Source organism: Lolium rigidum, chromosome 6 (genome assembly GCF_022539505.1).
Source record: "Lolium rigidum isolate FL_2022 chromosome 6, APGP_CSIRO_Lrig_0.1, whole genome shotgun sequence".
Lineage (NCBI taxonomy): Eukaryota > Viridiplantae > Streptophyta > Magnoliopsida > Poales > Poaceae > Lolium > Lolium rigidum.
In genome coordinates, this window is record NC_061513.1 from 200054191 (window position 1) to 200066015 (window position 11825).

The window sequence follows — 11825 nt, forward strand, 5'->3', positions numbered from 1 at the left end:
GGTCACGACGCGGGTGTTATCACCAGAATTTGACCGAGTCAGAGGTGGGCCGCGATCAAGATGGACTTGAAGATATATACATAGAAGGAATACGTAAATCGGCCTTTTATACCAAGTTGGGCTAAACTGCCCGTGTATCTGTAACATATTAGATCGTATCTTAGTTTAGAAGGAAGAGTTTTACCCGTGCACGGTTTAGTGCACGCTCACATTAGAAAGTCCCCTGGACTATAAATATGTATCTAGGGTTTATGGAATAAACAACAACCAACGTTCACCCCAAAACAAATCTCGGCGCATCGCCAACTCCTTCGTCTCGAGGGTTTCTACCGGTAAGCACCATGCTGCCTAGATCGCATCTCGCGATCTAGGCAGCGTAATGCCTATCTCCGTTGTTCATGCGTTGCTCGTGCTGAAGCCTTTTTGATGGCGAGCAACGTGGTTATCTTAGACATGTTAGGGTTAGCATTGTTCTTCGTATAATATGCTATCGTAGTGCAACCCTTGCATGTCTAGCCGCCCTTACGCCTATCTCAGGTGTAGGGGCGGCACCCCACTTGATCTTTCTTTAGTAGATTCGATCCGTTATGGTTGCTCCTTGATTCTTCAAGGATTAGTTTAATATCTGCAATAGTTAGGCCTTACGAAGGGTTGGAGGATCCAGCGGCGTGTAGGGTGTAGTTTGCTGGCCCTAGACAGGATGTTCCGAGGATCAACCTCGTGTTGGTTTTTAGGCCCCGTCTAGGATCGGCTTACGATCACCGTACGCGAGCGCGAGGCCCAATCGTGAGTAGGATGATCCGATTATGCGGTGAAAACCCCAAATCGTCGTAGATCTTATCAGCTTTATCTTGATCAAGCAGGACCACCATATATTCGGACACCTTGTCTGAATCATGGGTGGATCGGCTCTTTGAGCCGATTCACAGGATAACCTGAGAGCCGATCGAGGCTCGTATTTAATGTTTACGTGTGTGCCCTGCAGGAAACTAAGCGAGGCATCATCCACACCTTCCTGACCAGGTATAGGTCAGGTGGCACGCCCTTGCGACAGCATCGGACGTGCGTGACCAGAAGGCTTTGCGGGCCGTCGCTCAGAGGGACTGGGGCCAGCCGCAGCCCTAGTTGTTCCCGGCTCTACGGTGTTGCCCGTCGCTGCCCGCCGGTGGGTTTCTGACGCCAACACATTCTGGCACGCCCGGTGGGACCATCTTCGACATCCACCGCATCGCCATCTACATCTGAGATGGCGGAAAGCACTCCGGTCAAGTATGAGGACCTGACTGACGAGCTCAAGAAGAAGTATGACGAGATCAAGGCAGTCCTCGAAGCCGACCTCATCGGCTCCTTTGAAAAGACCCGTTCACACGATGTCAAGCTCAATGGGAACGCACGCCCGTGGCCTGGCGTCAACATGGTGGATCTCAGCCACTCCATAAGGAAGCCAGAGTTCTCCTCTGGTATCAACATGGCAGGGTTTGCAAGCCGCCATGGCAAAGACGAAGCAGAAAGTAGCCACTCCCGTGGCAAGGATAAAGAGGAGGCCGATCCACGCGACCGGCCCCAAGATGACGATAGACGGTACCTAACCGAAGGAGAAGTGGGAAGCATGCAGTATCAACGTCCACTCTCTGCACATCCCTTCAACAAATATGAGCACCAGTATGACCGACGCCAGCGCTACGACGTGGACGATGAGAGGTATCGTCGGTTTGATGCAGAGGACAGAGGGTATCGTCAGCATGATAAGAACGATGACAGGTACAATCGTCATGCTAGAGGGAGGTCAAGGGTGCAGGATGACGTGGATAGGCACTGGGACTGCCCCTTCTTCAGACACTGCTGGGATTCAGGAATGAGCCGATTGCCCACAATCGGCAACTGACCAGAATGCAAACAAAAGAGGAGGGGTGCAGCTAACGTGTCCGTGTTCGAACGTCTAGGACCTCTCCCGCCTCGGAACAGACAGGTTGAGCCTGCTCGGGTAGAAGATCTCGAGGAACTTGAGGACGATGATGAAGAAGACAAGTATCATCGGCCAAGGTGGTGTCCTGACGGGCTCAGCCGTTCCCAAAAGCGAAGGGTTCAGCGACTACGTGGATTGGAGGAAGCTGAAAGGTTATACCTCCACACGTTGAGGAAGGCGCGGCCTGACTTGGCCGCTAAAATTCAGCGAACCCTGGACGGAGAAGGTCGGCCACAAAGAAAAGAGTGGCGCCCCAAGCAAAGGAAAGCCGATGATGAAACATCGGCTGGCACGAACATGGTGTTCATCCTCCCAGCGGAGTTTAGTGCTCCAGGATTTGACGAAGCACCTGTGGCACAACTTGACTGCGGCCCGCGGCCGGTCATCTTCGAGAAGCCACGAGAAAGAAGCTACAGGCATCTGAAGGCCCTATACTTGCGGGGTTACATCAATGGGCAGCCTGTCAACAAGATTTTGGTAGACACCGGAGCGGCAGTAAACATTATGCCATACTCCATGCTACGTCGGTTAGGACGCTCCAGCTCGGATCTGATCAAGACGAACGTGACACTGAGCGATTTCAACGGACAAGCATCTGACGCACAAGGTGTTCCGAGTGTGGATCCGACCGTAGGAAGGAAAACTGTCCCTACGACGTTCTTCATCGTCGACGGCAAGAGTACCTATGCTTGTCCTGCTAGGGAGAGATTGGATCCACGCCAAGCTGTTGCATCCCATCCACGATGCACCAATGCCTAATACAGTGGGATGGAGATGAAGTAGAAGTCGTCCACGCAGATGATTCGGCCGAAATTTCAACGGCTGGCATGAATGTTTGGGAGACATCAGGCCAGGAGCCACTCTCAGGCATCAATTTGGACGACTGCGAGCGCATCGACGTGACAAAGAACGGGGTCAGGTTGGTTTTATCCACCGGCCTGACCATGTAACAAGAGCAACGTCGGTGAAATAAACGTGGCGATACCGATCCAGACGATCGGCCCCAGAGACCCATGAAGGAATATCACACAAAACCCTCATGGAGCAATTCAACATGGAGGCCGATTCCAGTAATCGGCCAAAATTATCCTCACCATCCGTCTTGCCTTGGTTCAACGCCAATCTAATAGGCGATGGATTTACGTCGGCTGATGAGCTGGAGGAAGTGCACAATGGTCCTAACAGAGCCGACGTTCATATGGAGTGCCTTGGCTAATCTAGAGCCGATTTCAGCAGTTACCTGGCAGAATCGGCTCGGGGGGCACCTACGTGGATATAACACGAGGATATGCAGTAGAAGCGTCTTTCAAATACCCGGCAGCCCAAGATATTCTTTGATGATGGGTATTGAAGTGTGGGGGCCGAGGCATAAATCGGCTGGTAAAAAATTCAAAAAAATTTTAAGCATAGCCGATGCGAAAACATCGATTAATCAGCTGAGGCAGTTTGAGGGACCATGACCCTGACCAATGCCAAGAGCAGCCTGGACGTGCAGATCAGGTTAAGGATGGGTTGCATCAGATCCGCCAAAGGAAAGGAACCGATCTGACCTGCAAGGCGCGAGAAGTGGACTGAAGAAGCTCGGGGGGCAGTTCACCCTGAAGGTTTTCTGCTCTAGGGAGCCGATTTTGTTAAAATCGGCTGGCTCTGCGTTATAACTTGGAAGCCGATGGTGGCACATTTGGCTGGATCATTACTTGTCTCGCCTTGACTAAGGCTCGGGGGGCAGCTTGCCCTGGAGGATCCTTTGCCACAGGAAGCCGATTTTGTTGGAATCGGCTGGCTCTGCATCACAACTTGTCTGAAGAACAGTGCTGATGTTGCAAAATTACCAGTTCCAGCATGCAAGTCAAGTCAGCAGCAAGCCTAGGGTTCTGTTAAAAGACACCTGCCCGGCACCAGATTACCAGCCTGCTGGATCAGCTGGTGAGATTCATAATCAGGTTTTTGCGATCCTTTTTGAGGTGTTTTGTGATGCGCAGCCGATGCACAATCATCGACTCTAGTACAAGGGCGCGAAGTTGCCAGGATGCCAGCTCATCAGTGCTAGCAGGGGATTGTTGACACACGAGACAGCCTTGTGCTCATTGAACTGTGGGTGATTATCTGCAGCGTCGGCTGTCAACGGAAGAAAGGTGATCGACTGGTTGGCCCGCGTGATAACACTTTCAGACGTGATCGAGCCCAGGATTGTTTGTCTGAGTCACGTGTCCTCATCACTGTTTCCACCTCGGCTGAGGCTCGGGGGGCAGCTGGCCTCGTGGATACTCTGTCATCACCGATGGAGAATTGAAACTAGGCGATCTGGTTGCTGTAACGGGACAGCACAGGGGATATCTGTGCTACAGGACTCTTTGGAAGGCATTGGTCTGCCTCGTTGACCACCAGAGCGCACAGACATCGGTTGGTGGAACGAATCGTGAGAGGCCGATGCGTTGTCATCGGCGCATTAAGCATTGGCTAAGTGACGATCGACGGGATCAGTATGAAGGAGAATCGGCTAAATTGGCATAAGGGAAATCGGCAGAATCAAATTGGGGAATTTCTTCATAAACGAGATTTCTTACATAGAAGAGCTGATTGCTCTCAAAAGGGAGTGCTAAGGGGACACATTGCCCCGTCTACTGCTACTGATCCTATGCTAAGGGTCCTATCTACGGGCCGTTGCTGCCCTCATCGTCGCCGTCATCACCGCTGCCGGCGCTGCTCCCTGCCGGCTCGTCGTCGCTGCTCCAGCGGCCGCCGGCGGGGCCCTCGTTGTCCTCATCCTCCTCGTCAGCGTCGTCGTCGCTGTCGAAGTCGCTGAGGTTCCCCGGCCAGGGGCAGAAGCGCTTGGCCGGGGGCTCGTCGGAGGAGTTCTCCTCCTCCTCCTCCTCCTTCTCCTCCTCCTCGGAGGAGGTGAAGTCTGCCCAGGAGAAACGATCGTCATCGCTCTCCTCCTCCGATTCCCCGTCAGCAAGGAAGCGGAGGTCGCTCTCCCCGTCGGTCAAGGGTTTGTCGTCCTCGGACCAGACAGACGAGTCGTGGTCCTTTTTGTCCCACGCCGTTGGGGCGAGGATATCGTACGCCGCCTGCGTACCCCACTCGGGCGTCGACTCTCGGATGGGAGAGGACACGTAGGAAGGATCCGATGAAGAAGGGGAGGAAGAGGAAGAAGACATGGTGGCAGAGGAGGGTTTTTTGGAGTGCTAATGCGGAGGGGATGAAAAGGGAACTGTTCAGTACGGTTAAATAAAAGAAGTGGAGGTTTAAGGTTCGAACAGTTTTCGAGGAGGTGGTGCCAAAACTGTCAAATCGTGCAGAGAAGATGGGAGGGCAAGTCGTCATGATGAAAAATACTGCGACGGTTTTACTCTGCCACGACGTGACCCCTCGGAGGAAGAAACAGAGTGGTTTTGAAATTATCAATTCCAAAACCAGGGGGGCATGTGTTATCACCAGAATTTGACCGAGTCAGAGGTGGGCCGCGATCAAGATGGACTTGAAGATATATACATAGAAGGAATACGTAAATCGGCCTCTTATACCAAGTTGGGCTAAACTGCCCGTGTATCTGTAACATATTAGATCGTATCTTAGTTTAGAAGGAAGAGTTTTACCCGTGCACGATTTAGTGCACGCTCACATTAGAAAGTCCCCTGGACTATAAATATGTATCTAGGGTTTATGGAATAAACAACAACCAACGTTCACCCCAAAACAAATCTCGGCGCATCGCCAACTCCTTCGTCTCGAGGGTTTCTACCGGTAAGCACCATGCTGCCTAGATCGCATCTCGCGATCTAGGCAGCGTAATGCCTATCTCCGTTGTTCATGCGTTGCTCGTGCTCGAAGCCTTTTTGATGGCGAGCAACGTGGTTATCTTAGACATGTTAGGGTTAGCATTGTTCTTCGTATAATATGCTATCGTAGTGCAACCCTTGCATGTCTAGCCGCCCTTACGCCTATCTCAGGTGTAGGGGCGGCACCCCGCTTGATCTTTATTTAGTAGATTCGATCCGTTACGGTTGCTCCTTGATTCTTCAAGGATTAGTTTAATATCTGCAATAGTTAGGCCTTACGAAGGGTTGGAGGATCCAGCGGCGTGTAGGGTGTAGTTTGCTGGCCCTGGACAGGATGTTCCGAGGATCAACCTCGTGTTGGTTTTTAGGCCCCGTCTAGGATCGGCTTACGATCACCGTACGCGAGCGCGAGGCCCAATCGTGAGTAGGATGATCCGATTATGCGGTGAAAACCCCAAATCGTCGTAGATCTTATCGGCTTTATCTTGATCAAGCGGGACCACCATATATTCGGACACCTTGTCCGAATCATGGGTGGATCGGCTCTTTGAGCCGATTCACGAGATAACTCGAGAGCCGATCGAGGCTCGTATTTAATGTTTACGTGTGTGCCCTGCAGGAAACTAAGCGAGGCATCATCCACACCTTCCTGACCAGGTATAGGTCAGGTGGCACGCCCTTGCGACAGCATCGGACGTGCGTGACCAGAAGGCTTTGCGGGCCATCGCTCAGAGGGACTGGGGCTAGCCGCAGCCCTAGTTGTTCCCGGCTCTACGGTGTTGCCCGTCGCTGCCCGCCGGTGGGTTTCTGACGCCAACAGCGGGACACAAGCAACTAGCAGTGATGATGTGGCGATGAGGTGGCGACGCGAGGTGCGAAAAATCACTATGATGGCAAGTGTCTCAAACTGATCCCCAAGGTCTAAAAACAGTATAGCCTCAGAAAAATTTTCTGTCGAAATTTCTGGAAAGTGCTCTGAAAAGCGCGCAGGCGCCAAAAAAATGTTGCTATAACGGCCAGTGGCGAAAAGTGATCGCCAAGGTGAAAAACCAATGTAGCCAGAATTTTTTTTTTGCTCTCCTTCCAATTCTTTACTGGCGGCCGAAACTTATCTCACGGAAATTTTCTACAGCGCAGGATGATATTAGAAGGTAACAGCTAAGTAGGAAAAACAAATAAAACCTAAATCTACACAGACTCTGTCGCGGCAGAGAAACAGCACGAATCCGTGTCGCGGTAGAAAACAGGGTATATGACAGATGTATATGTCTGTGGCGGAAACGATCTGGTGGGTGTGTATGGTGGGTGTATATGGAAGTGGCGGAAGTATATGGTGGGTGTATCTGGCAGTGGCGGAAGTATATGGTGGGTGTATATGGCGGTGATCTGCGCATGGTGCGAGTGGGCGGCGGCGGCGTGACTAATATGACCAGAACTCGAAACTCTAAGGGAACTAGACGCTAAGACCAGTAACTCGACACGAAGATGCAGACACAAATTCAACTATGCAAAACTGAAAAGACAATGCAAGGCGTGGCAGGGGGGTTTATGGGACGAGATGATCTAAACCCTAACTGTATTTTTGGCTTTTTCGTGGTTTATGGGTATGATGACAGATGCAATCTACACTAGGAAAACAAGTAAAATCTCACCGAGCAACCTGAAATCCGATACCACTTGATAGGGCAAAGGTGGCCGATCTTTCGATGAGACGTGGATAGATCGATTTGTTGGTGGAGTTCGTGCTTGACGATCCGACTACACGTGCAAAGCTCGTGCGCCAATGCAATCGCTAGGACAATCTCCGTGAGTTACTGATCTTGCGGATGCACGATCAGCCTGACCAGCAAGGGTCTTAATTCCTACCCGAAATCGAGAACAAGTAAGAACTAATAATGCAATCAGAATTATTGCGGATATAGATGAAAGCTTTATTGAAAAGGTGGGATTCCGAATAGTCGGTCTTGTTCTGGGCGTTGGCCTCAAAAGAAGTACACGAGAGTTGCAGCAATGGCTAACTTTTAGTCTAATCAAAATCCGAGTCTAAACGTGACGGCTATGGGGGTATTTAAAGGAGGAAAAGGTGGGGTTTCGGCCAGCCATGCATGTGGTGGCCGAACCAAACCCTAGAAGGCCTTTTCCCCTTCAATACGGACTCTAAAAAGTGGCTGACTTAATTCCAGCGAAAATGACATGGGCCTGGCCCAAAACTAAAGGTGACGCAGCACCATATTATGCTATGGACGAAATTATGAAGTGGGGAACTCTGTATTTCGTCCATGTCTTCATCTCTTCTTATGGTGGCTTCAAAGTTCTGAAATCTCCACTTGTGGCGTCATCTTCTATCCTCAAGTTCTTGCTGCCATCTCCTCCATGTGTGATCATGCTCCAATGCTTGTCCTCCTCATCCATGCTAGGTCCATCATTCCTAAGAGTAACAAACACATCTGATTTAGGCAGCATCATATTCTCATGTATATGAGGAATAGTTCCAAGAAACGAAAGTACCTGATAGTTAAGTTGTTTGGCACGAGCTCGAGTGATTGGTCCTTGTATTTGTGTGGCTGTAGGTACAGCGGTTGTATCAATAGATGGGATGTCCTCATCACTAGGGTTATGTTGACAATGGATTCGATGCTCTCTTTGTTCCTCGACTCCCCCTTATATAGGAGGCGGAGCCGAGGGTACCGTGTTACACAAGATTACAGATTCCGGGAGACTCTCTGAGTTCGACCCGTAAAGTTACAAGTCTCTATATTTCTTAATACAACTCTAACTTTCCTTAAAACTAAATGGGCTTCCGAACTTCATATTCTTCGACTTGTGGGCCTTCAGTAAACCCCGGGTACCATCTTTGGCAGGCCCATTGGGGATGCCTATGTCAGTAGCTCCCGAGATTTCGCTTGAATCGTAGAATCAGGGAAAATCTCCAACTTTATAATCGCCAAATAACTTTTTCAAGCCATCACATATCTTTAGATAAACAATTATATATTGTACAGGGATAATGGTAGTTGGGGTTAGTTCATCTGACGGATCAGGTACTAGTTAACTGCTCTAGTGGCAATCCGCAAAAACCTACTTCAAGATCACGTCCCTGGACATGATCTCGGGATACTGGTGTTAAATCGACAGGTGCCGCTTAAGGTCTTACCATCTGTCGAGTCCCAGTCACATTTTATCGCGTACCTAACGCGTCCGTTAGGATTTTTCTTCGTATCTGTTGATACGGAAAAAAGTAGCAAACCGACGTCAGAGACGGTGCCATGCCGCTCAGAACGGATCTGGGGTCTTACCTTCGCAAAGTTTGGCGGCATTCAGAGATTATTCGCGACCTAGGCGCTCTAAGAATATATTGTCGAGTGCTTTTTCGGCTGTTGGAATAGCACATTTTATTGAGTCAATGGATGACTTATCTTGTGTTCCCGATGGGAGTATATGAAGAGTTATTTGTATAACTCGAAATATACTCATTATACTTTTTCAATTTCATCGGGCACGCGAACAGCGTTCCCGATGGGAGTAGCCCCCGAGGCTACAGCCAAGGACTTGTACTTGGTTGTAGGCTCAACACTTCAACGCCTGATGTCGCTATATTGTCATATGTTCTTTGAATTTTTATTTTTATCGGGTGCGCAACCAGCGCTCCCGATGGGAGTAGCCCCCGAGGCTACAGTCGAGGATTTATACTTGGCTGTAGGCTCTAATTTAGCTCTGTCGCTATATTTTGAAATGTCTCCTTCCATCAAATTTCTCGAAACCTTTTTATAAAGTAGCTCCCGAGCATTTGAACAAAAACTTGTATTTGGTCAAAGGCTCTCGAGATTACCAATCGTCTTTGACTGTCGCCATTTTTCATAAAATTCTTAGCCGAAGTTCTTCATTGGTAAAGTGACATTAGTGCTGACGATAGCCACGATCACTGTATTGGAAAGACACGAGAACCGTCCCTTCACTGACCTGTGGACCCAAAATCTGCACCCTGTTGACATGTTCCGCAAGTGGGAGACACACGTCCTCCGCTTTTTCTGGCACGCGCGCTGTAGCGCCTGTCCAGTTCCATCGTGACGAAAATACCGTTTTACCCCTTGATCCACGTGTACATCATCAAGTCCAGTCGTAGATCATCCAACGGTACGACGTTTTGACTGAACTCGCTATAAATAGGCTTCGTCTTCCTCCGTTAATCCCCTTCGCTTTGCCGCACCAAAAATCCTCTCTGCCCAAATCTTCCTAGCAACCATAAGAGCTCCAGTGCCCAAGCAATCACCTACATCCTCCACGCCATTGTTGATGCCACCGCGTCCAAGACTCACGAGGCACAACGTTCCTGAATCAACAATGGCGACGCCAGATCTGGGGAACACGGAGTGGGAGAGATCCAAGATCTCCGCGCAGGACATTAACCTGCTGAAGAAGCTTGGGATAAGCAATAAACAGGACGCGCTGCGCTTCCCCAGCAAGGAGAGCTACCCGACGCCTCCCATTGAGTATCGGGTTAGTTTTGTTGATCACCTTATCCGTGGTTTCTCTGCACCCATCCACGATTTTCTGCGTGGTTTGCTCTTTGTGTATGGGTTGCAACTTCATCATCTCACTCCCAATTCCATCCTCCACATCTCTATTTTCATCACTCTTTGCGAGTCTTTCCTTGGAGTCCAACCTAACTGGGCTCTATGGAAACGCATATTTCTTCTCCGCCGTAATGGCTCCCCCAACGTCGCCTATAAGATAGGCGGTGTTGTTATCTGCGTCCGCCCTGATGTCGAATATTTCGACGTCAAATTCCCTGACTCAGTTCAAGGGTGGCGCAAAAAATGGTTGTATGTCCACGAGGAATGCTTCGGCTCGCTGGAACACAACATTCCTCCTTTCAACGGCAACGAGAAAATCTTTCGCCGCCGCTCCTGGGATGCAGAGGCTAGCGACGAAGAAAAATCGGCGACAGAGGCGTTGATGACACGCATCCACGAGCTTCAGAATACCCGCGGACAAGAATTGTCGGGTATCCAAATCACGTCGTATTTCCTTAGGATTAGGGTGCAGCCTCTGCAGGCTCGCAAAAATCCCCTCTGGGTGTATGCTGGCGACAAGGATGTGGATCACCTGTCGGTAGATTTATCGGTCAAGGACTTAGAAAAACTTGTCCGAAAAATCTCTTCGCTCAGCAAGAAAGACCATGTCCCGTCGTCTTGTCGCGTGAAACCATATAGCGCCACCAATGCGCTTCCCCAGGTAACCTATCTTTATCGTTTGCTTGTTCGTTCTTCAATTTTTCCGGCTATTATTTCTTCGACTGCTGCTGATTAATACAATTTCCTGTCGACACAATATTATTTTGTCCAGAACCATAAAACTGCGTCGCCTCTTCCTCCCCTTCCGGAAAATGGAGATGTCGAAGAGCGCGCAGTCATATTCGAGGATACCCAGGTTCCTTCTCAACCTGCGAGCGAAGTCGCGGCTTCTCACAAACCCGCGGCTTCCTCTGAAAAAGAAGTTGACACTGAGGCTACCAAGTATTCTCGTTCACTCCCTTCGGCTGCTTCCCCGAAGAATAAGAGGAAAAGGGATGAGCTCGAAGATTCCGGCACCTCCAAAGCAGGGGGATCTCCTATCCCGGAGACTTCTCCCGATGAAGAGAAAAAATCTTTCAACCCCTACGAGGATGCTCTCGTTAGCTCGTAAGTCTTACTTCCCCTTGTATTTTTCTGTACTATATTGCTTTCCCTGTGTTTCCTTATACTATCTTTTATCATAATAGCGGTGACGAGGAAGAAGAGCCCGTTGTCAATGTAACTGCTCTCACGAGCACGTCACATACTCTGGTGCTGTCTGATACTCGCCGTGCTACTGAAGAAACCTGATGAGGACATCCCATCTCTTGATACAGCCGCTGTACCTACAGCTACACAATTACAAGGACCAATCACTCGAGCTCGTGCCAAACAACTTAACTATCAGGTACTTTCGTTTCTTGGAACTATTCCTCACATACATGAGAATATGATGCTGCCTAAATCAGATATGTTTGTTACTCTTAGGAATGATGGACCAAGCATGGATGAGGAGGACAAGCG